Below are 22,502 nucleotides of genomic sequence, written 5' to 3'. Positions count from 1 at the left end.
GATCGCTTAAAAGCTCGTTTATGCAAAATTAATGGTAATGTGCGGGGAAAGCAGGCGAGCGTATCGGATGCCGGCATTTTTCGTTTAATCGCGCCAGCCCGACCTCATCGCAAGATTGCTTCTCTCCGCCATATGAGAACTACTTCAGAGCGGTCTTTCAGCCTCCAAACGTTCAAAGATCGTCTCTAGATCAGTTATTACAAAAGCATTCCTTTCTTTTGGAATTTATATCATTATTTGTCAAAAAAAATTAAAAAAAAAAAAAAAAAAAAAAAAAAAAAAAAAAAACACTATTGCTTGAATTCGTAAAATTGGATAATAAATAAAAAATCGTTTTTATTTTATAAATTAATTAATTTGTTATATTGATATTTGTAGAACATTTTATTAATTTGTTATGCGCAAATTGAATATTTGACAAACGAAGATATTGTCCGACGCTGGCTTTAACCAACCGCCATGCTCGATACAAGAATGTAGAACTAAAGTTCAATATGAGATAGAATTTCTGCATTAATTAGTCAAAAAAAAACAAAAAAAAAAAAAAAAACAAAAAAACAAAAAAAAACCCGTGCAATCCGTTTGAATGTAGCATGCGAACAGACGTGTTCAAGAGAAAGTTGCGGGCGTCGAAAAAAACCGTACGGATGGGAATCGATCCCGTTGTGCACGCCGCATAATGACTCGATTGTAAATCCATGCCCGCGCGTTGCATCATTCATGCGGCCCGAGGGCGAGAGAACGCCATATTTGGCCCCGTCTCATCCGAACCTCTCTCCGCAGGGAGGGCTATTTGTTCATTAATCTTATAACGCAACTTCCCCTCCTCTCCTCTGGGTTGCGAGCGCATGAATTACCAATGCTGGCTACAGCGAACGTTGCGACTCCCTTATCTCGCGTGCGCGTGCAAAAAGATAAAACGACATCCGCTTTGCAGGGGTGTTCTACCATTGTGCTATAAAATAATGAAAAATCACGGAGGAAAAGCCAATATAAAAACAATTACCCGTGCAGAACGTCCCGAAACTCCATTGTATTACTTTACAATAAATTTTTTTATTAATGTTATTTTTTTTTAACTGTTAAAGTAATTTCAAGTTAAGTGTTCGATATTTTTTTACAGCTAAATCTATTTGAAAATTATTGTCCAGAAAAAGACAACAATCCAAAACTTTTGTGAACAGATTTGTTAATATAAAACAATACCGGTAGTTTTGAGATACGTAGATCAGTGACAATGCAGTATTGCGAATCCCGCTAGTTAACAGTACAAATAGACGACAAAGAGTCATTGTTTAATATCTTCTATTTGCTGAGACAGTGGTGGCCAATTGCAAAGCACATGTTGTTTGATGACGTTCGATAAACGTATACGTTGTTGAATAGCACTCGGTGTTTCATTATTAAATTATTCATACTATTGTTTATGCAATTCAAGTTTATATGTATAATAAAAAGTATTTATAAAGATACTTAAGCGGTTGTGTTTACTCATTCCTGTCAATAAAATACATTGCTAAAATATTAAGCACAACAGATTTAACACAATTACTGAAACATTGTAAATATATAAAAAATTGTGCTTTAATTATATGTTATATGTAACACTTTTTTATCACATAATTTTAATGTAATCAATATCCAAATACGACATTAGTACCATTAATAAAAATTATTGATCTCTAAAAAACTATAACTTTTTTGAACTTGCTTAAATTTGTAATTGTCATCTCACTTTAACACTGTGTAATTGAATTTTACATTCCCAAAGAGATGCATTTGAACATAAATGTAGAACGTAGGACACTGATACATGCAATCGTAGGACTGTCCTGACTAAAATAGAGCGTGTAGCAACCTTAGGTATTACATAGTCGACACAGTATTTGGATGGCACAACGGGCCATCTAAAAGATTGCTCAACAGAATACGATGTGTAAGCCAGGGATTTAGGGATACGACCGAACAACGATTCTTCCACCTTATTTATACATTTCTAAAGCGAAATAAATTTGGAATCATAGAAATCCATCCAGATTTAAGATCAATAAAATATAAATAATATTTTTGAAAAATGATTGGAAAAGCGCAGAATATAAATAAACACTTTTTAAGATAAATATAGATCACTTGTTCACGATTTATTCTTTGTAAAACATGTGTTTTTTTTAGCTCGTTGTTATCTATGTATGCGTAAAAAATACCCCTTGCAATCCTGATTTGATGAATATATTGCAAAATTTTAACACAATACTTTTGTATCAATATACTTTAATACTTTTTGCACGACTGAAATAAAACAAAATTTTATCTCTAACGATTTATGCGCGACATTTATACATTGCGTAAATTTTGACGAATGTGTGGTTTTAACCCGCAAGATATACATTTGAAGATTTATGTTATCTTATGCGATGGAAATTCCACAATTTGTTAGCTTTATAGCAAATGTAATTAATGAATTGGCATAAGCATAAGCCTCTTACGCTAAGAATAAATAGATATGATTAAACTACATCACACAGTGCGCTAGGAAAACAATTGTAAATATTTAATTAATTAGCCTACAGACAGACGGTCTACATATACAATTACAAGATGTAATGACGATCCGCTATTAGAAGCCAATCAACATTGCGTATTACAGTTTCGATATAAGATGTTCCGAACAAACAAGTGGCGAACAAGTGGCAAGAAGCTCGTCAGTAACAACTGGCACATATGTCCTAGATTACGACACGCCATGCGATACGCGGAACAAAAATAGAATGTTTTGTTTGAAATCCAAAACTACGAACGAGATGAGAACATATTATATAAATATCATACTTTTACATGATATTGAAAGAAACTCGCAACATGCAGATCGCGGATAAGCTCTTTCGGAGTCTAATAAAATGTCATGATTTCATGCAAATACGAGATTACATAAAGCAATTTATATATATATATATAATGCAATATTAATATATTTTATTTTTGCAACATCGATTTCAGAATCTACAAAGTTATAACGATCCCCTTTCACCTAACGTTAGTTCTCCACGTATTACGCCACATACGACAGCCGAAATTTATCTCACGGAAACAGAAGCGGCGTCCTAAAAGGGCGATGCGTTTGTGTGCGTACGCGTGCGTGTCGGCCGAGAGCGACTCGTACAGGTTGCGCGGCGCATTTCGTCGGCCGAGACTTTCTTCGCCACAATGAAAAGTGTGCGGGGGAAAGAGGGGTAGAAAGGGAGAAGGAGCACAAGGACCCTCCACAATGGCGTAACGCGAAACAGTACGCACCGAGCTGCTAAATGCATTACGCCTCAGCGAGGCCAGGCGCTGCAATGAGCGAACGGTGCATAACAGAGCGCAAAGTGAGGGGTGGCAGTGTGCTCTATAGACCTCGCCGCTTGTCTTTCTCCTTTTTTTCTCTCACTTCTTTCGCCGCCGACGCACACAAGTGGAGTCAACGACTGCCGCGCGCGGGCCCATTCATGAAATTTATCGAGGTAATCATTCGGTTATGCTACAACGAGAGCAGGCTGCGGCAATGATTGCATCGCACTGTGTACACGCAATACGTCCGTCGTGTCTCACGCGTGATTTTCAGACGCAATGATTCTCCCCTCCTCTAGAAAGACAATCTACCGCTTAACTGTCTTTTAAAAGACATCTTCGACGCGAGCATGCCTCTTAAAAGAGCTTAAAGCTTCTTTATCATACTACGACTCGATAATTTAACAACTGCAATCATCGAATTTCATAGCGCGACTCTGATAATAATACCAGGATAATGTTTAAAATACGAAATATTAATAATTGAGAAGCTTGATAGAATATAGTTTTAATTGGGTATTAAATTTCATTATAATTTCGATTAAATTAAATTTTCGATTTGTTAGTGTAAAAATATCTTATGCGAAATATGAGGATATCTTGTTACGATTTTACAGCCAAAGATAAAAATTATTTTTATGTAACTGTCAGAATTTATACAACATAAATTTAAATTCATTAATAATAGAGAGAAATCCAAGAATTTTAGAATATAAAAGTTTTACACTTTAGATCAATTTATCGATTATCGATGATTTTTCTTGAGATTTTATAGATCAAAAGACACGGACAGAATCTTGTGCCAAGTAGGTGCAAAACGAGAAAGACGAGGCTTCTATCGGGAGATTTAATATTTCAATAACGTTTAAACACTACTACTAAAGCGTCTACTCACATATTTCATATTTTAAGATAATATCAATAATATGCGAATCGAAGCCAGCGAGTTTGACAGTTTAAATTGAAGAAAACCATATTGAATGTAACTCATATATTGTGCACAGTTTGGCGCGAACGATTCGATCAATCGTACACATTGCCGAGCCAACTTCCGAAATCCAAAATGGTTCGCACGGAATATAAAAAGGGGAACAGCTAGCGAGGAATATACACACGCCCGAAAACAAAACGGCCGCTGACAATCCGTCATGCCGCAACAATGATCCCGCGCGTGACAATCCCCGCATCCGGCAGCGGTCAAATTCGACGATAAGCCGGCAGAGAGAACGAGAGAAAAATAGAGAAAGGTAGAAAAGGAGAGAGGAAAACCGGATTATCCTATGGACGATCTACTGGATTTCGCAAACACCGAGGGCCTTATCCGTTATCCGTGGCCACTCGTCGATCACGCTCGGCGAACCGGTAAACCGCGCGAAACCGCCGAACGACGCAGTTTCTGGATATCGAGTTATTTCGAGCGCGAATGCGCGAGCTGCGACAAAAGAACGATGTTAAAAAAATTCAAAAAAGATTAATTTTCAAACGATTGAATAACGAATTTATACTGACGCTTCACGGGTTTGATAAAACGCAAATTATATAATTGATAATTCATTAATTGAAATAATATGGCACATATTCATACTTTTACAGCTAAATGTGACCGATTAATTTTCAATCCAAAATAACATTATATGTAAATTGAATATGAGACGAACAAAATTTATTGTAATCAGAATCAGACAATAATTGATGTTAAATGCCGAGTAAAGAAATAAATATGCCTCTTATTTTATCTGTAGCAAAAAAAGAAATTCCGTCATCAGATTTCTCTGAAAGTGATGCGTCAACGCTCCAATCATATTCGTGGCGATTCATGTCGAATTTAAATCAATACAAGTCACCACGCTGATTCACCGAACGAATCGATCGCGCGACGATCGATTCCTTAACGAGGATAATGGAGACGACGCAGACTGTATCGGATGCGTCAACAAATAAGCAGCCATCGATTGCGTTCTCATGCGGAAAGCACACGCAGCGCGCACGCAGGCGGGTACGCAGCGCGCGGCATGCGCTGAATTCGCAAAGGCCGCGTTGTGCCGCGACGACAGTCGAGGGTTGCGCGTCGACAACGCGCGATAGCTGCATTGTAGAGAGAGTTCAATGCGCTTCGGTGACTATGACGGAAGTGGAAGAGCGAGGGGCCGGGGTTCGGGAATAGGGGAAACGAACGGTGGGTGGGATGGCCGGGCGGTGAATGCAACGATGCACCGCGTATGAATATGCACGATAAACGGGACAGAGTGTCGCTCGCGAAAGAGACTGAAACAATTCCGCGCGCCGGAACTGCGTTCCTTTGTACGTCACGGGAATCGTCAAAGGGACAGTGGAGATTAATAAAAAGAGGAATAAAAAAAATGGCAGGAAAATGAGAGCACGGTGCATAGTGATCGAGGGATCGTTCATCAGTTGGCATAATCGATACTCGTTTATGCAGATGTGACCGTTTCCGGCTGTCCAACAAATGTGCGCACTTCGGCGCAGCGCGACCTAAATACCGCATATCGATATTCCATCCTTTGTCTATTCTCGTGTATGTAGTTTGTAATTATGTCTTTTCGCAGCGACAAGCTAAAAACTACCGACCGTCTTATCGCTCGTGTTATCGCCGTTTATACTCGTCGCGGCCTGCCCGGCATGATCTTTTATAGCTTGCATTGGCGAGCCGGCCGACTCCCGCATGACTAAACGTCTATAAAATTATACGCGCGCGGATCGTTCGCATTATGATATTGTTATCGCTTCGGACTCTTAAATACCAATCCGATCGGCATCAGCGAGGACAAAGATTTAACGTTCTCTGTTCGATGGAACTGGAACACGTAACGTTATCACCTCAACAGCAATTGTACATTTCGTTCAGCTAAATAATTGTATGGATTATATATTTTCTCTCAATAAACAATAATAATTAATAACACAAAAACATCACTAATTTTATTAAATTTTAATTCTTCATAATATTGGATTTATTAATTGCCGAATATGCGCTTGACCCAATTTCCCGGCGATATAATTATACATTTCATTTTTTTATATTTGATATTGTATTATTTACATTTTGTTATTTCGCAGATCTCTTATTCGTATATCTGCTTTAACTCTCTTTGCCTTTTTCGTCCGTGTTTACCACGAAGACATCTTGGACGCAGAGACGCGTGCAAGCGTCTTCATCGAGAGAGAGAGAGAGAGAGAGAGAGAGAGAGAGAGAGAGAGAAAGAGAGAGGTCACTTTCTGAATACGCAACCTTCGTCACCCGATACCGCGCCTGCATTTCCAGTCCCTTATTTCCGTCTACTACGCCGTACTTTGCACTATCCACCTACCACCCACTCCGCCGGAGCCCCGATATTACTTCGGCGTTGCATCTGCAGGGAGCGTGCACACGCGGAGGCGTCGGAGTCGCGTTATATACGATTACGCGGGAGAGCACGACAAGCCGAGGTGCGGAGGACAGAAAGTCGATACTCCGGGAGAAGGATACGCGTCTCGGCGGCCCATCCTCTCGTGGATCGACCGATATATCGACGCTCTCGCGCCCGTCGCACCGGAGAGCGTCGACCTAAGCTCGCCGATCGCAATGCTGTCTCGGGGGAGTTAATGGGCCAACCGCGATCGGTGGTACGCGAGCGAGATTAATTATCGGCTGAGAGGGAGAGGAGTATTTTGGAATCACGGTGGTTTATAGAATTTTAACCGTTATACATAGAGAGTCCGATAAAGCAAGAAGCGCAAAAAAGTTAAATGGAGATCGAAATTATGTAAAGCGCATACATTTCGTCGATGAAAATGAGAATTTCCTTTCATCGATCATGATACCGTAATCCGAAATATTTTAGAAATTTGTAAAACTTTACATTAAATGCTGAATTTAATGTTCATCAGAGAAGACTTAGATAATATTGCTGATTTGCACACACGACCTTCTGCAATCGATTGCTCATAACAAAAAATGCGAATTAATTTCTTTTTATCCAATTAGTAGGCAGAATAGAAACAACAATGTTACAAAACAGTGTATTTCTGCACGAGAGTTTTTATTTTTTATCTTGAAACGGAAGTGCGAAATAACGATCTGATTTAACTTAGATCACACGCGAAGGTTACAGCGGTATGTTAATTAATAAGTCGATAGCTCTTTAAAATGCGATGCATACGTTAAGTGTTCAGTGCTCATACATACGTAAATAGATTTATGTTAATTAAAATATGCAAGGCATTTATGAATTCACTTTCGCTATTGCTATGATAATCGTGGTAATAATAGCAGTGATAATTTTAATAATAATTTCTTGTAATAATATTATTTCTCAATAGCATATGTAAGATGGTAATATTATCGGAAAATGCAAAATACACCAGCAAATTAATAAAAATCATTGCCAACTAAAGAATTGAAAAAAAGCTAATCAAGCCATTTTCTTCAACTTGTTTGTCATTTAAACATTATATTGTTAAAAATATATACTCTACATTTTTCTTCTGATACTCTCAACAGACTATTTCGTATCAAAGTGTGATAAATATTATTTTTCTTCTCTTCTGTCTTATTCTACTTATGCAGATGGCTATTGCATTATACATGCCAGACAATACAATGGAAAAAAAAGAAAAATATCCAAATCAAAGACACTTGTTATCTATCATCGCCATAGTCATATCAATATCACATTCATAGCGATGGTGCTGCATGTTCCGCGTGCGACGTAACGTCCAAACAAACGACGTATGAAAGATAGCTCACAGTCGTCGCAGCTACGATAGCGTTTTCAACGCGACACCTGTGTCATCGATCAACCGTGTCGACTCGATTGTAACCGAATCGTTATCGAAACACGACGATCCTATTGGCGATCGCCGTCTTGCGGCATTAAATAACCACTATTAACATTCCATCTGCATGCGTAGCGGGGTGTGATTAATAACAGACGGCAGTCTTATTAGTATTACTGAGGAATGACAAATCAGCCGGACAGTATCGAGGTCTGAAGGATCATCGGAGGAAAAAAAACAAACAGCTCCACGGCCGTTCCATTTTTCTTATGCACGGCCGTCTGTGATCAATTCAGCCTTTAGCGGAATTAGCGACGGAAATAGCAACACCCTCGAACTCAGACTGGAGGAGCCGATCAATGAACGCTTTCTCCTCGTCTCAGCTCCTTATTGCCGAGCTATTTTTGCGGAGAGGAGCATAACGGCCGCGGGCATGCACGTCATTGAGTACAATTGGCCACATTGTCCTAAGGAGCACACGACGTCACGCTGATGCATAACCGTGTCATCGATTTAATTAAATTTTAACAAACTTCTAAAAATTCGCCAGCGCAAAAATAACAAAAAAAAAAAAAAAACGTTATTTGTATATGTTTCGACGTGCATTATTGATGGATAAAAAGTATATCACAATTAAGTATTAATGAAGAGAAAACTACCAATACTTCATATATGATTTGCAAGTTCTACAAATGCTTCGCATTTGATTTCCTTTGTGTGAAATTTTATGCGCATTTGAGCAGAAATTGTTGCAAAAACGACTTTAGCGGCATCAGAAAAAATTCACAATCAATGCTTTAATGTTATTTATAAAGCTACTTAAAATAATAAAAGCACTTAAAATAATAAAAAGAAACATTTGTGTACAACTGCTGTACGGGCACAATTACATAGCTGCGTTCAACAGTTGATTTTATAACAGCGAGCGTTTAAAAAGCAAACTGTATTTAGATAATAAACTGCTTGACATAAATGCTTGTCGCGATAAAAAAAAAGTCCAATATTTGTATTTTTCTATCGCGATACAATATAAACAAAAAAATTATCAAGAGTTTAAATAAAATTTACATAATGTTGAAAGCTTCAGGCAATATTTTAAATTGGAATACACTATCATCGAAGCGTATTTTTAAATTCACAAGCGAAATAATTAATGATTCTATAAAAAAATTTTGACGAGGTTAGATTATTTCTAGAATTCCGTGAAATCGAAAATTTAAATTCGCTGTGAACTGAAATCAAAACGCAAAAAATTTATTTAAAGTATGGATGTTTTTTCACTATTTAATTGCAACCATGAACAAATTTTTCAACAAGAAATATAATGCTCCTGTATTATTGACTGATAACACAGGCGATTATGCAAGTTCACGGCATGTCTCGCGGTAAAAAAAACGTGCTTCACATCGCTTTACCTTCCCGGATCGCGTGCATCAAATTAAATCCGCGGCGCATAAGAAGCAGAACGGCGGAGATCACAACGCGCCGCGAAGCAGAGTGTCGGAGTATCGCCGCAGGACTTTACGATTTCTCTGTATTACGAACTCGACTCGTTTCTTCGTGCCAGTCTCACGCAAAGTCCTGAACTCTCAGCGAACGCAATATAATCGGATATCGCACCACGGCGACTCGTTTGCATCTCAAACGCGTCGAAACGAGGCCGCGCTCCTCGCGGAATGGGTATCGATCGGGAACGATTGAGCGCGCGATTGTAAATCCCGACGGACTTATTCTCTAGTTGTAAGAACGGACATGGGGTTATCTTGCGCGAGATCGAATCAATGGAAATAATTCGACATCGGCGAACGGCGGCTACCTCGATAAACGGAATTTATCGCGGCTAAGTGACCCGCCACGGCTTTACTATCTCGGTGGATAATTTAGCCGACTGATAGCACCGGGTAATGAGATTACGGCGCCGAGATCACCCCGGAACACGCTTGCTAGAAATCGGTGCTGAATTGTGTGCCGATGCTCACCAGAGCGTAACGCGCGTGACGGTCTCAGCGTGAGGAAGTACCAAAAAAAAAAAAATACCAACAGCCGAAGCTGACTTTTTGGTAATGGCACAAATAACTATATTTACGAAGCTCCCTATATAGCGTTGTTATGTGTACGTATTGCGTGACAGCCGCAAACTGCAACCGTATACCCGGATATCGGATGAGTGTAAACGAACGCGAGGGGAAAAGTCGGAAATTTCGTATACGAACGCTCCCGCGAAAATGCCCGATACGCGTAAAACGCGCTTCGGGGAATAACGATTTACCAGAGTCGAATTTCACATATTACGGCCATGAGGACTGACCGGTCGCATTTTCCGTGCTAATTAAAGTAGCACGTAATTGAAAAATTTCAGATAACGCACATACCGGGTTAAACGTTAGGTCGTAAATTTATCGGTTTTACGTCAAGCACTGTAATACGAGAGTAAATCGAATTATAGCGCAGCGCATTGTTTTATTCGTGCGAAATGAAATGATAAATCGATCGTAAGACATGAAGGGGTATTTAATAAATATAAATTGAATTATCGCCCGAGAGCAATTCGAAAACGGCGTGAATGTGTTTACCGAAAACACAGATTTAATGTGAACAATATTCAAATCCATATTTCTAAGCGCGATGAATCTAATGTGATCCGTCGGAACGAGACACGTTGTACAATTTAGGTGTTTTCAGGGCCAAGTTGAAATTACACGGAAAACGAGATAACAAAAATAGACACACGTGTCGTCTACCATAACACTCGTCTGTTTACTCCAACCGCGGAAACAATGCGTTTGCCATCTGCTTCTGCAAATGTTCCGTCCACTTCATTTTCCACCCTGCCGTCGAGCAAATATTTCTACTTGTCTACAGAGTCGTATCACGAAACACCGGAATGGTCGCCATCAGCGCAAAATAATGAATGACTTTATCTGAATAAATCGCACTCGCGAGCCCAACCGCATTCCACACGATACAAATCCTTAGACCGAAATCCAGCTCTGGTCCCCGTAACGTTCCCCACCGTCTTGCTTTATTTATCTGTCCTTACTTTGCTGTTCTCTTATTTACAACCGTCCGGTTTGGCTTCTGCCTCCGCCGCCTGTGACCTTTGACCTCTCGTTTAAGAAGGGGTCTCGTCCCGCGTGAAATATTCACCGCCGAGACTTTTGCGCACTAGACACAGTCCTAAAAAATACATCCTTCACATGTGGACGGAGGAGAAGCAAGAAAGTGAGATGAAAACCGGGTCATGGTGCGAAAACGGCGAATTAACCTTTCGCCGATCATCGAAAACGACCTCGACGAACATATGATGCTGTGACGCGGCTCTAAATTTAAGAACTGGACCGTGCGATTAATCTTCGACGGCTAACAATACGAAAACGAATGTTTCTGTCGAAAAGGTAAAGTAACTAGCGAGAGGCGACGTGACATTTCAAGAATGGAACGTTGTCAGCTGGCGAAATTATTTCCACACACAGCGAGTCGATTCCTTCCTCTTATAACCCGGTTATACGTATTTCTTAACCTGGGATAAATATGTATTTCATCCCCACGTGGGTTATCTATGTCGATGTCGATGTACCCTATGATCGATATTGCATGTCTACATCGCTTACAATCGTCGCTTTCATTTTTAAATTCCAGCATTCACGTGTATAATGCGTATCTGAATGTAATTACATTTGGATTTGAATCATAATCCTGCAAAACCTTAAAAAAAATTACACAATTGCCGCGTAAGAGGAATATAATTTTTTTACCAAAACTTCAGCGTGGACGTGTTAATTATAACGATGTGATTTGCTGCAAGCGAGCATAACTGCGCCGGGATATTTCAACGGCAGATTGCTAACTGCGTGTTGAAAATGCTGTAAATGTTGAAGTTTATGCTCGAGGCTACCGCACGGTAAACAAAGCTACATGTTATAATTGGAATTGCAACGATCGCCGGTCGGGGATCGTTTTAATATGATTCGACATTCGACCGTTCGTAATTATTCTACGTATTGCGTAATTTGTATCGCGCACGGGTGTACTTCCGATGAAACATATGATATTGAAATTCAATTTTTAATAGAACGATGCGTGCGCCGCCACCGGCGATGGCATAAAAGCGATATATCTCGTTTCCTTGCAATAAGCGATATTTATCTTTCGACTAATTTTTCGCAACATTATCCGATCAGCTTCGAAAAGTTGTGGTAACGTAAAATATTATCTCGCTTTTTTCTCTCCCTATTTAAAATAGACATCTGTACTTAAAAACAAAGAACAAAGTCGGTATACAGTTACGTCTTGAACGGAGGAAAAATACAGTAAGGAAACGTACATATTTTTCCACAGTCAGGTGACTTACGACAAGCGCCACGGTTTTCCTGCGCGTCGCCGTTCGTCGGAATAAATTTCTCGTCGCACGCTCGCGTTCTTCATCGCGGGATGTTTTCAGTCCGACTTGGCCGCTCTCTCACGAGACGACCGACAATTTACTGCCGTTATGCGACCCCGCGTAATATCGCAGCGACGGTAAAAAAACCCAGCGTTTTTCCGCAAAACGCGAAAGCGTCCCGCGACGAAGCCCACCGAAGACAAGAAACTTCGGCGAGAGAGACTCCGGCTTCCCGACTGTTTCGCCAAATCGAAAACGGCGGTTGCAGCGGCAGCGTCCCGACATTCTGAAGACGGGGGAGGCGAGGGTACGCAAAAGGGTAGACAAAGTTTGTACACGCTCCTCGAGTGCTCTCGCTACCGTACTTACCGATAGCAACGCGAGGCAAAATTTCAAGGCGCGTTAAGGAGGGCGTTAAGATATTAAATCCGAGAGCTACGTTGGGCTTCGGGTTCCCAACTAATTATAGAGTTGAGTGCAACCTTAAACCTCGAACCTTAAACCTCCCCTTCTCGCCTACGTCGTCCCGAACCCGCCGCTCCAACGCGGACCCACCGCTAGTCACCCTCCCGGGGGCCCCCTCCTGACCCGCAATTGATTTAAGACTTCACCGGCAGCTGTGCGGATGCGAAATTAGACGGGAAATTTGCCTCGCCTACCTTAGCAGTCCGTCTCTATCAGCGGTGGTGCGAGGTGGAGGCGAGAATATGGGAATCCGGCTTAACATCGTCGGAATGTCCGAATGAACCTTTCGGTGCATGACGGTGGCCTGGCTCTTTCCTCCACGTAGAAACGCAACGTTTCACTTACCTGAAACAAAACAAGATTATAAAAGATTAGCAGAAGAATTGCGAATATATTTTTATTCTGATTAATTGAAACGTAGCGATTTAATCAAACGCGCGAATGCATACAATTGAAGAAAAAAAAGAGCAGTAGATTTTACAATGACTTAAAATAGTTTGTGATATTACACTTAAATGGAAAACAGTAGAATATTCAAATGAGACATTATATCAAACACTTCTGCAACTTGAAACAATTCTGCTCGGAGTAAGGATGATGAAATGATACGTTCCAACGGCACAACTATTCCAGACAACGAAATAATATCGCAAGAGGCTTAATTATATAGCCGAGACGATACGTCCATATTGTATGAATAATGTCTTGCATGTAAGCAGCGCGTATACATTAAGCGCGAATGCGAGTTTATCTTTCGCCGCGAGTAGCAACGTCGTTCGCGGGGAGTAATTTATAGCAATATCGCAGGAGTAATGAGAGCGCGACAAGACAAGCAGGCTCCGGCCTGGAGTCGCGACGATTTATAAGGTATTACGTCCTCTAATGACCGGTTTAGGTAAATGACCCGAATTCCTTAGTAAATCTCCAACGAGACGGACTACGAGCAGGGGTTCTCGGGTTAACTTCCGCTCGGTCGCCCCAATTATCTGGCGCGTTCTAATGATCTAAACGATTGCGCGACCATGACGGAACGTGTCGCCCCACGTTAGCGTAGGTCAGCGAGAGTAAACGGTTCTCTCTCGACCATACATCGACGGCACTCTCCTCGCTTGCGCTAGAAAAAAAAAAAAAAAAGAAATGGGAAACGAGAGATCGTAATTTCTGGAAAGCTTTTCCAGATAATGGGATTCTCACGAGCTAATAAAGCTTTCCTCTCTCTTTCTCTCCTTATTTCTTCCGCTTTACCGCCACACTAGATCCAAGCGTTCTTCGCTAACATCGTTTAAAAATACAATCTTTACAAAGTGCAATGATAAATGTCGCTCTCAGCGTCGTTTTCTAAGGTCCTTTCGGCATGTTGCCCAATCGGGTAAGCAATAGAATGTTCCAATAAATAACGAGTAATTAAATAAAAAAATAGTCTTGCGTAACGTCTGTGTGTTTTCTTGATATCTTATCGCATTATATAATTTAAAATGCTGCGGTAAAAAAATATACCCGTAACCGCAATCTAATCTTCTTTATCGATATCTTAATTAATACGTAATTGTCATTGTCGTTAAAATATTTTCTATTAATAAGAAACGTTTTCTAAATAAGCAATAAATATGTTCAATTGTCTAATTCAAATCATAATAAATGTAATTTAACTTTCTGTGACTGTATTTTGGGGATATTTTGAGAGAAGACAAAGATGATTGCACACAAAATTGTTTGTTCAGAATTTCTAGATAGGCACAGAGTGAAAAAGCATATGTGAGTTATAAATATTAATTCTATAATTGGCCTACAAAGTGATTTACGCGGCTCATAAAAGTACCCTAGCGTTATTTATAGTAGTATGCGTAGTGCGTAACTCGCAGCATCCGCATACGTGAACCAAGCGCTTGAAGCGCTTCCCCAGAAAATCGTTTTTCTGGAAACTGCGCATGCAAAAGCGAAACGAAAAACTGGAAAATATCGGTTAATTGCGCGTGTATTGTGTAAAAAGAACGGATTCGTTGCGTCATAGTTCCGGCATAATAGCAATGAGGAAACGTTTCAAGCGAATCATTCATCGACAAAGATACTTAATGAGAAAAGTATGATGCGGTCTGACAACGCTAATACGCAACGTTGCAATGCACGACGTGCGTTTAAAATATACTTTTATCAATGTATTTCTATACAAATTGCCAATTCTTATTACACGCAATGTGAAGTAAGTAAATTTAAGATGAGTTAATGCGGAAGAGTAGAGCAGAGTATGTCAGTTTATTCATACTGCCACAGCCATTATGTACTGCGCCAGAATACGCTTTTAAGCCAAGTACGCCAGAGTGCGGCAGAATGCGCTAAAGTCCGCCAAATTACGATACGGTACGCCAAAGTAACTGTGGCACCCCGATGGCGACCGAAGTAAACGAGATTAAGGGTGCCGAAGTACGCTAGAGCGCTTTATTAGAGTAGGTCAAACTACTTCGAATTGGCCTCTAACTCGCAATAGCTTATTTTGAGATATTTGTGCACAAGTCGCATTGCTCAAACGCTCGCACGGCTATACTGAATAGAGAAATCGAATGCTGATGCTCTTATTGATACTTGATCGATGATGGCGATGTTTTTTCAAAAAGTCTTCTTAGCGGAGTTGGCTGCTTACGTATTAAAAGGGTTCGTTAAAGCTTGCCCCGAGAGCGAAAATACCTCGATATCGATCACCGCCAACGAAACTTTATAAGCCGACTTTATTATTCAGCCCGTTGGGATCGTGACGCGGAGAGCGTCGATCGGCAGGCGAAAGTTTGTACAAATATTTAGCCGACGATCAACGGCGATCTCCGTCTATAAAAGGTGGCGCACCATAATGTACTACCGCGCGGCTTCGGAGCCATTTGTAAAATGTCCCTCGCCGATTCCGCAATTTTAAGAGACGTATCGGTCTCGTTTACCGTGCGCGCTGTATTTTACGACTGCTCCCACTTCCCGCGCAAAGTGCTCCTCGCCGCAGCCGATATATTTCATGCAGATGTTGCCCGAAAGTAATCGAGGTAACTCGATACAGACTCCACCCTTAAACGAAGGAAGTTTTCGAGACCTTAGGTGGCGTAGTAACGATCTTTCTTAGAAATCGTTTCGTATCCTTCCTTCCATCGCCCTTTCGCAACACAAGCGAAACGTCGATCGTTTACGCGGGTCCGTTCGACCGTTAGGGTTTGTCGAGGAATACCAATGATCCAAGAAAATTATAAGGGAGAGAAATAAGAGACCCCCGGCTTAGCGGTATATTCAAGTTTTATGTATTTCTGGACGACATATCGTGCACTAACCAGAACGAAAAATTAATCGTAAAAGAAAAGTTTCACGTAACATAATATAGAAAAGTTTCTTTGATCTATAACAGCGATTTTTTACTCAACTTTTTTAGGAAAAATGTAAATTCATATAAATTACCTGCTTTCTTTAGACTTTTTTCTCTATTTCAAATCAGCACATGAAAAAAACTGTGCAACTAATTATCTTAAGAGAAATAACAGTGGAATAATAGTCGATCAGAAATATTAATTATCTTATAATACTTTATAATTACGCTTTCGGAGTATTATTGAGATAATAGATATGTCAGCGGAACTTTATCGCTCATCTATTTTTGAAAATAGAAATTCTGTTTTCTCTCATATTTAACAATCCTCTTAATAGAAATCAGAGTTGGATATCAAGGAGAGAAAGAGAGGGAAGAAGAGACTCGATTCAATAACGTTAATATAGTACTTTATCATCATTTTAACGGCTTATCACACAAAAGCTCGTTTCTTTCACACTTTATTCACCAATCCTAATTCAGAATTTGGTTCGCGTGCGCATAAATACCGATTTCCGTTTATGTGTTCACTTCTTTGTGTGTGACGTACACGCGTTCGTGCTTACCGCAATGAAATCGATACGAGTTCTTTCGACGAGTTCCTTCGAGGCGGCAGTGAAGCAAACAAAAGCAAACAAAAATTCAAATTGTGACCATTGCTTTAATTATCCTGCGTTCTTTAAAGACGTTTATAACATTGCGAGTATCGTTTACTGATATCGCTCTTATATCCCGACCGTTAAAGTTCCACGGCCGCAGCGATAGAAGTTGTCGATCGACGAATGCTGAGCGTGCTTATGGTGTGGCGTAAATCAACGACACGATGCGGGAAATATTAATGACTTGGGATACAAAGTCCTCTCGCAAACCGTAGATACCGGATAATCTTGTTTTCTTTTACGTGTAGTATCGTGCCGTGCCTTGTCAATGAATCACCTCGTCTACGAGAAATTAATACAAGTCTCAATCCCGGATCGTCTGAATGAACCCCGAAAGTTCACACAGTTTCGATCGTTATCTTGCTCATAAACATAGACCTTTCGAGAAACGCTCCAAGCATGAATGACGCTCACGGAATTTACATCGAGCCGAGCCCTCAAGCGCATGCTTAAAGCTAAAACTATTTTCGAGCAGAGTCAATGTAAATAAAATTTGCCTAAAAATTTAGTATTTGCTAAGATTATATATATAAATATCAGCTTTAAAAAACAATTATCTCAGACAAAACTATCAATGCAATAATCGTAAATAGCTTTTAAGTGCGAGAGGCAATTTATGCATCTTAAAAATGCAACGATAATTCTATAAAAAACCAATTCTAACGTTAATTGCAATTAAATAAAATATATTTAATATATTTTTTAATTTTTTAAATGCTTTTTCTTGAATATAAACTCCATTTACAAGAAAAGGAGTTTCTGTTAAGATTTCCTGCAATATATCTTGTTACGCAAATATGATTACGTTGTTGACAATTGCTTTTCTCTCACGAGCACAATGAGCAACCGCAGCGAGAATAAAAAAAAGTATGCACGGTTGTTGCGACACACAAATTGGAGGTCGATTATATTATCGCCTCGAAACGACTCGCTTCGGTAACGATTACACGAACGCGTATAATTAGCCCTATCGACGAAGGAAACGCATTCTTGCGGGATGACATACTTCACCTGAACAGGAAAAACACAGACATCGCGGTTTTGTTTCACGTGAATGTTACGCTATACGCAACATTCATGCGACAGCGAGGTATGATGAAAAGAGCACAGGAATCGCTGACAAACTCTGGTATTCAAAAACAACGATATTTCTCGTGTTAACATTTTGCCATCAGTGCTTACTAATCATATACTGAAAATAATATCAATATTTCATGACGCATCAATAAATGATACGTCAATAATAAAAACACATAAATTACCTTAATTTCCAAAAATTATTGATAAGTGACTTAAATTTTTTAAAATAGCCGGTATTTTAGATCGTCATAGCATCGATGTCATGCTGAAATAGACAGAAGTTTCCATGCTTTTCCTTTCATAAAACTGATTATCTTTAATAAATGGTCTTATTTTGCTCCGCGTGTTACGCCACGCGTAAACATCTGTCGATATAGCGCACAATGAGAAGAACCTCGAGAGCGCGAGCGCGGAAGACCACTTTTATGCGAGTTTTACGTAATCCATCGCGTGCGCGCTGCTGGATGCGCCAGTTAGGTGTTTACATCGGGTGATGCGTAACAGCGAAACATATGGCGCATGGACGCCCACGCGCGCTCATCTCGAATCGAGACGTACAAATAGGGATGAACGACGACGCGCCGATTAACGGCGCGCCATTTCCCACACCGTAATTCTATTAATCTCGTCGCGGAATTTTTCCAATATCCCTGAAAATTGCGTTTACGCTTCTTAATAAAATTTGCATAAATTACTACTATTATTCTATTAACTTCTCATTATTATTCTTTTAAGTTTGATGAATACGTAGCACATTATCGCAAAGTGCAGCGTAATTTTCTAGGATTGTCATCACTGTAAAATCTTGCAACTAATTGATACCAGAAAATTGTAAACTAAGAACTTCCGAAATCTTTCGCCTTAAATTAATCAACGATCATATATCTAGAAATTCAATTATAAGAAATTTTTAAAGAGGCGGTTTTTCTTTCATGGCACCACGCCTTGAAGAATTATGTAAACATCAGTCTACAAAGTCCGGAAGTACCTCATTTCTGTAAGAATCATACTCCTTTTTTTAGGTCATCTGTTTTCTTTCAAATGTCACAACAATTTCGTTCGTTTCGTGTTGAATATTCAGCAAAATATATTCAATAAATGAGCGTTTCGAGAGGCCGCGCAATGAGATTGATTTTTCAATAACAGCAATACGGAGCGATCTTGAAGCTCGACTTGTGATTCTTACGCGCAGCCTCAAGGCACATGCACCACACAAGCCACCTTTCCCATTACACTTACGTAACCACGCCGCCAATGCCAGTCAGGTATTTACACGGTACGCCGCGTACGAACTTAACGCATTCCGCCGGCGTTCACACACCCACGCGCGTATGTGCAACACGCCGTATCCTCTCCCTCCTTGCCTCCCACCCTCTGCTTTCCGCACATGCACTCGGCCAGTCCGTGGGACACGAAAGAGAGCGTTTCGCTTCGTTCCGCTCGCGCGTTATACGGGATGTTACAATGAGCGTGACGTCACTTCCGGAATATCCGGCGCAGACCGTGAGGAGGAAGCTAGGTCGGTAGGTTGGTAGGTGGCCAGATGGATCAACCGCGTCGGTTACCACGTTCGCCGCTCACATACACGGTGTCTCGGAACCATGCAATGTGCTTTAAATCACTGATGAACAAACTTAAAATCAATTTTAACGAAAAATTTTGCAATCTTTATTTGTCGCAAGCTTTTATTTCAAACTTTAAAAATGACAAAAAATATGCAATCTCCATATTTTAAACACAATTACATTATACGTTTCTTATTAATTCGTCGCAATCGATCGTAATCGATATGACAAATCTCGTTTGAAGAAACTCTTAAAATTCATTTTACTTCAGATAAAGAAATTGTTCGGTCCTTCAAAGAGAGAATGCACTTTATTCAACTACATTCAAAAGGGTTGCAAGCCTAGGTCACAAACGGTCCAAGTCCTACGTTCACCGGAAATTACGAAACGACGTTACTTTCCGCGTTTCCGTCGACGTAATGCAAATACGAATCTTGTCGACACCGTGCCCATTTCCGTGGATTAGGAAGAGACGAGCGTACGTGGCGAAGGGGTTCGAGAATCGAAAGAGGGATATCCGTCCGCTTAACCAAACGGTACTTCGTGCGGCGGCGGAACGGATCGAAACTTCTGGCGCTAGGATTAAAGTAAGCATCGATCGGAACGATGGGGAATTACCCGCTTCAAGCAGGAATTACGGAATCAAATGGAAACGACAGGACAAGCTGGAGTGATATCCATATAATTTTATCGTAATCGGATGAAGGAATGTTGGAGTTGTAACGGTGCAGCCCGCAAGCTGCATCGTTACGGCTACGGACCGTCCATCGTCCGTAGCCCACCAAGGGCGCATCGAGCGCCGATAAGCTTTTTGTCAAAAACAGCGGCGGTCAACCGCCGAAAATCCCCCACACCCGACCGTTCCGAAATTCCGTTTTGTGGGGAACTCGCCGCCGAAACCGCCGATGCTTGCCGATTCAAAGCCGTTCGGCTGCCAGCCGGGTATAAAAGACGCCCGGCTGTACGTCTTCTCACCAGACTCCGTTCGCTGATAGACAGCGAACATCCCTCTACGAGTGTCCTCGTAGTCCCAAACCGAGCATACTCGGTTTTTCGTTATACCTGTTCCAGCACACGAGTATCCTCGTGTACCGCCGAGCGTCCTCGGTATTCTTGATTCCCGCATACGAATCTATTCGTATACCCGCCGAGCGTACTTGGCTCCTCTAGGCCACCGAACTTCGTATTGCGGGCATTTCCGCGTACCAAGCTAAGTCGCCGTTCTAAGATTCCGCCTTCGTACGAGCATCCTCGTACTCCCGCCGAGCGTAATCGGCAGCCTAAGTCCTGCTATCGCGTTTATTCGCCGGGATTTCAAAACCGTAATCCGTTCGGCAAGCAAAACCGCGTCGACCAATCCGCGCCGCTGAATAGTCCGCATCGATCTACGATCGAACAGACTCGCGATACTACGAACGCACTCACCGACAAGCGCTCCGTCTTGTACCAACCGTTGCGACACGATCGCCCGCGCTTGCGCTCTCGCCGACCGCACCAGGACGCCTCACATCATACTAAATAATTATTTCACCGCCGTTCAAATAATTATTTCATTATTGCCGACACTTCACATTTATTTTCACGTATACTTCGCATTTATTTTTCGCCACCTTAAATAATTATTTCACCGCCGCTCAAATAATTATTTCACCATTAACGATATTTCGCATTTATCTTCACGCTACTCTGTATTCATTCCACGCCGCTATAAAGAACTATTTCGCTATCACTTGTTAATTATTTCACCGATATTTTTCTATTTTATATGCTCTTTCGAATTCATCTTGCACACGCTTCGCATGTATACACGAGCATTGAAGCAGATCATTCGAGACAAACCATATCTACATCTTTCTGAATAAACGCTGTTTCATTATTTTGTTATAAACGAGCATTTGGTTTATTTGACATACCCCCAACCGACCAAACCTGGATTCCGGCGAGCTACTCCGCGTCCGCCGAAGCTCACACGGTTTCAGAGTATTTAAAAATTCCGTATTAAATGTTCTCTCGTCTATGCGTTCGTTGAACCCAATTCGCATCTACTATCGAAATTACATAGCATATTTTCACACAATTATTATAAAATTGTATTCGCGCGGTAACAGTTCGAAAGTCCTCACACAATATCGAAGTTGGCGATTGATCTATTTCTATATTTAGTTATAGGTTAATAATTAAATTAATCATCCGCACATTGTAGCGACGTTTATCAAACTCGACAAACGCGATAAAAAGTGCGGTGTATTTACAACCGCAAAGTTATATCGATAATCCCCGGTAGCGTAGGTAATCCGAACTCCGGCAAGAAAGTTTTAACGATTTCACTGCCGGGCAAAAATTTCTGCCCGGATATGAGAAATCGCCGAAACTTTTTCCCAATTCAAATTGCTTGACACGTTACAAATGATCGACAGCGTTTTCGAGATTTCGCGAAAGATTCTGAAAGGCAAAGTCTACAAGCATATTCATCCTCGGAGATATCTATCCAAATGCATAAGAAGCGATTTTTTCCGGAGTTATTCCGGAAACCTACAAGAGACAATGGCCAGAGGAAGACAATGGCCAGTATCTCCGCAAACTGAGACGTATTCACTTCTTCGAACACAGAAGTATTCAAATGGCTTAAAATTTGCAAGACAACGAATTTTCAAACACGTAGTATGTTCGATATCGGTACGGTTCAAAACCTATTTTAGTATTCGGCGACGGATTCCTTCCTAAAATCAATATAAAATGTAAAATTCTACCGAGTGCATTTTTGTCGTGGAATTCTTTTTCCGGTGATCCAAAACACAGAAGATTTCACTCAAGTTTTCGTAAAAGTGCACCAAATCTCGCGGCGATAAATCGATTCGTTGTTCAAGATGGAATATTCAGACTTTTACTGACTTGCAATCGTCTCAATCTGT

At 40.7% G+C, this 22,502-nt stretch overlaps 2 long non-coding RNA genes across 3 annotated transcripts in view; both read right to left on the bottom strand.

The window, feature by feature from the left end:
• The window catches only part of LOC136997244 (uncharacterized), a 240,932-nt gene that overhangs the window by 98,895 nt on the left and 119,535 nt on the right, over positions 1-22,502 (bottom strand). The gene's annotated exons all lie outside the window — the stretch shown is intronic.
• LOC136997245 (uncharacterized) overlaps positions 500-22,502 on the bottom strand; it is a 46,382-nt gene continuing 24,379 nt past the window's right edge. The window contains exon 2 of the long non-coding RNA XR_010888062.1: positions 500-13,294. This is a non-coding gene — a long non-coding RNA (uncharacterized lncRNA). The remainder of the gene's footprint in view (positions 13,295-22,502) is intronic.

Source organism: Linepithema humile, chromosome 1 (assembly GCF_040581485.1).
Source record: "Linepithema humile isolate Giens D197 chromosome 1, Lhum_UNIL_v1.0, whole genome shotgun sequence".
Taxonomy (NCBI): Eukaryota; Metazoa; Arthropoda; class Insecta; order Hymenoptera; family Formicidae; genus Linepithema; species Linepithema humile.
This window is presented reverse-complemented; position numbering and strand designations above follow the sequence as displayed.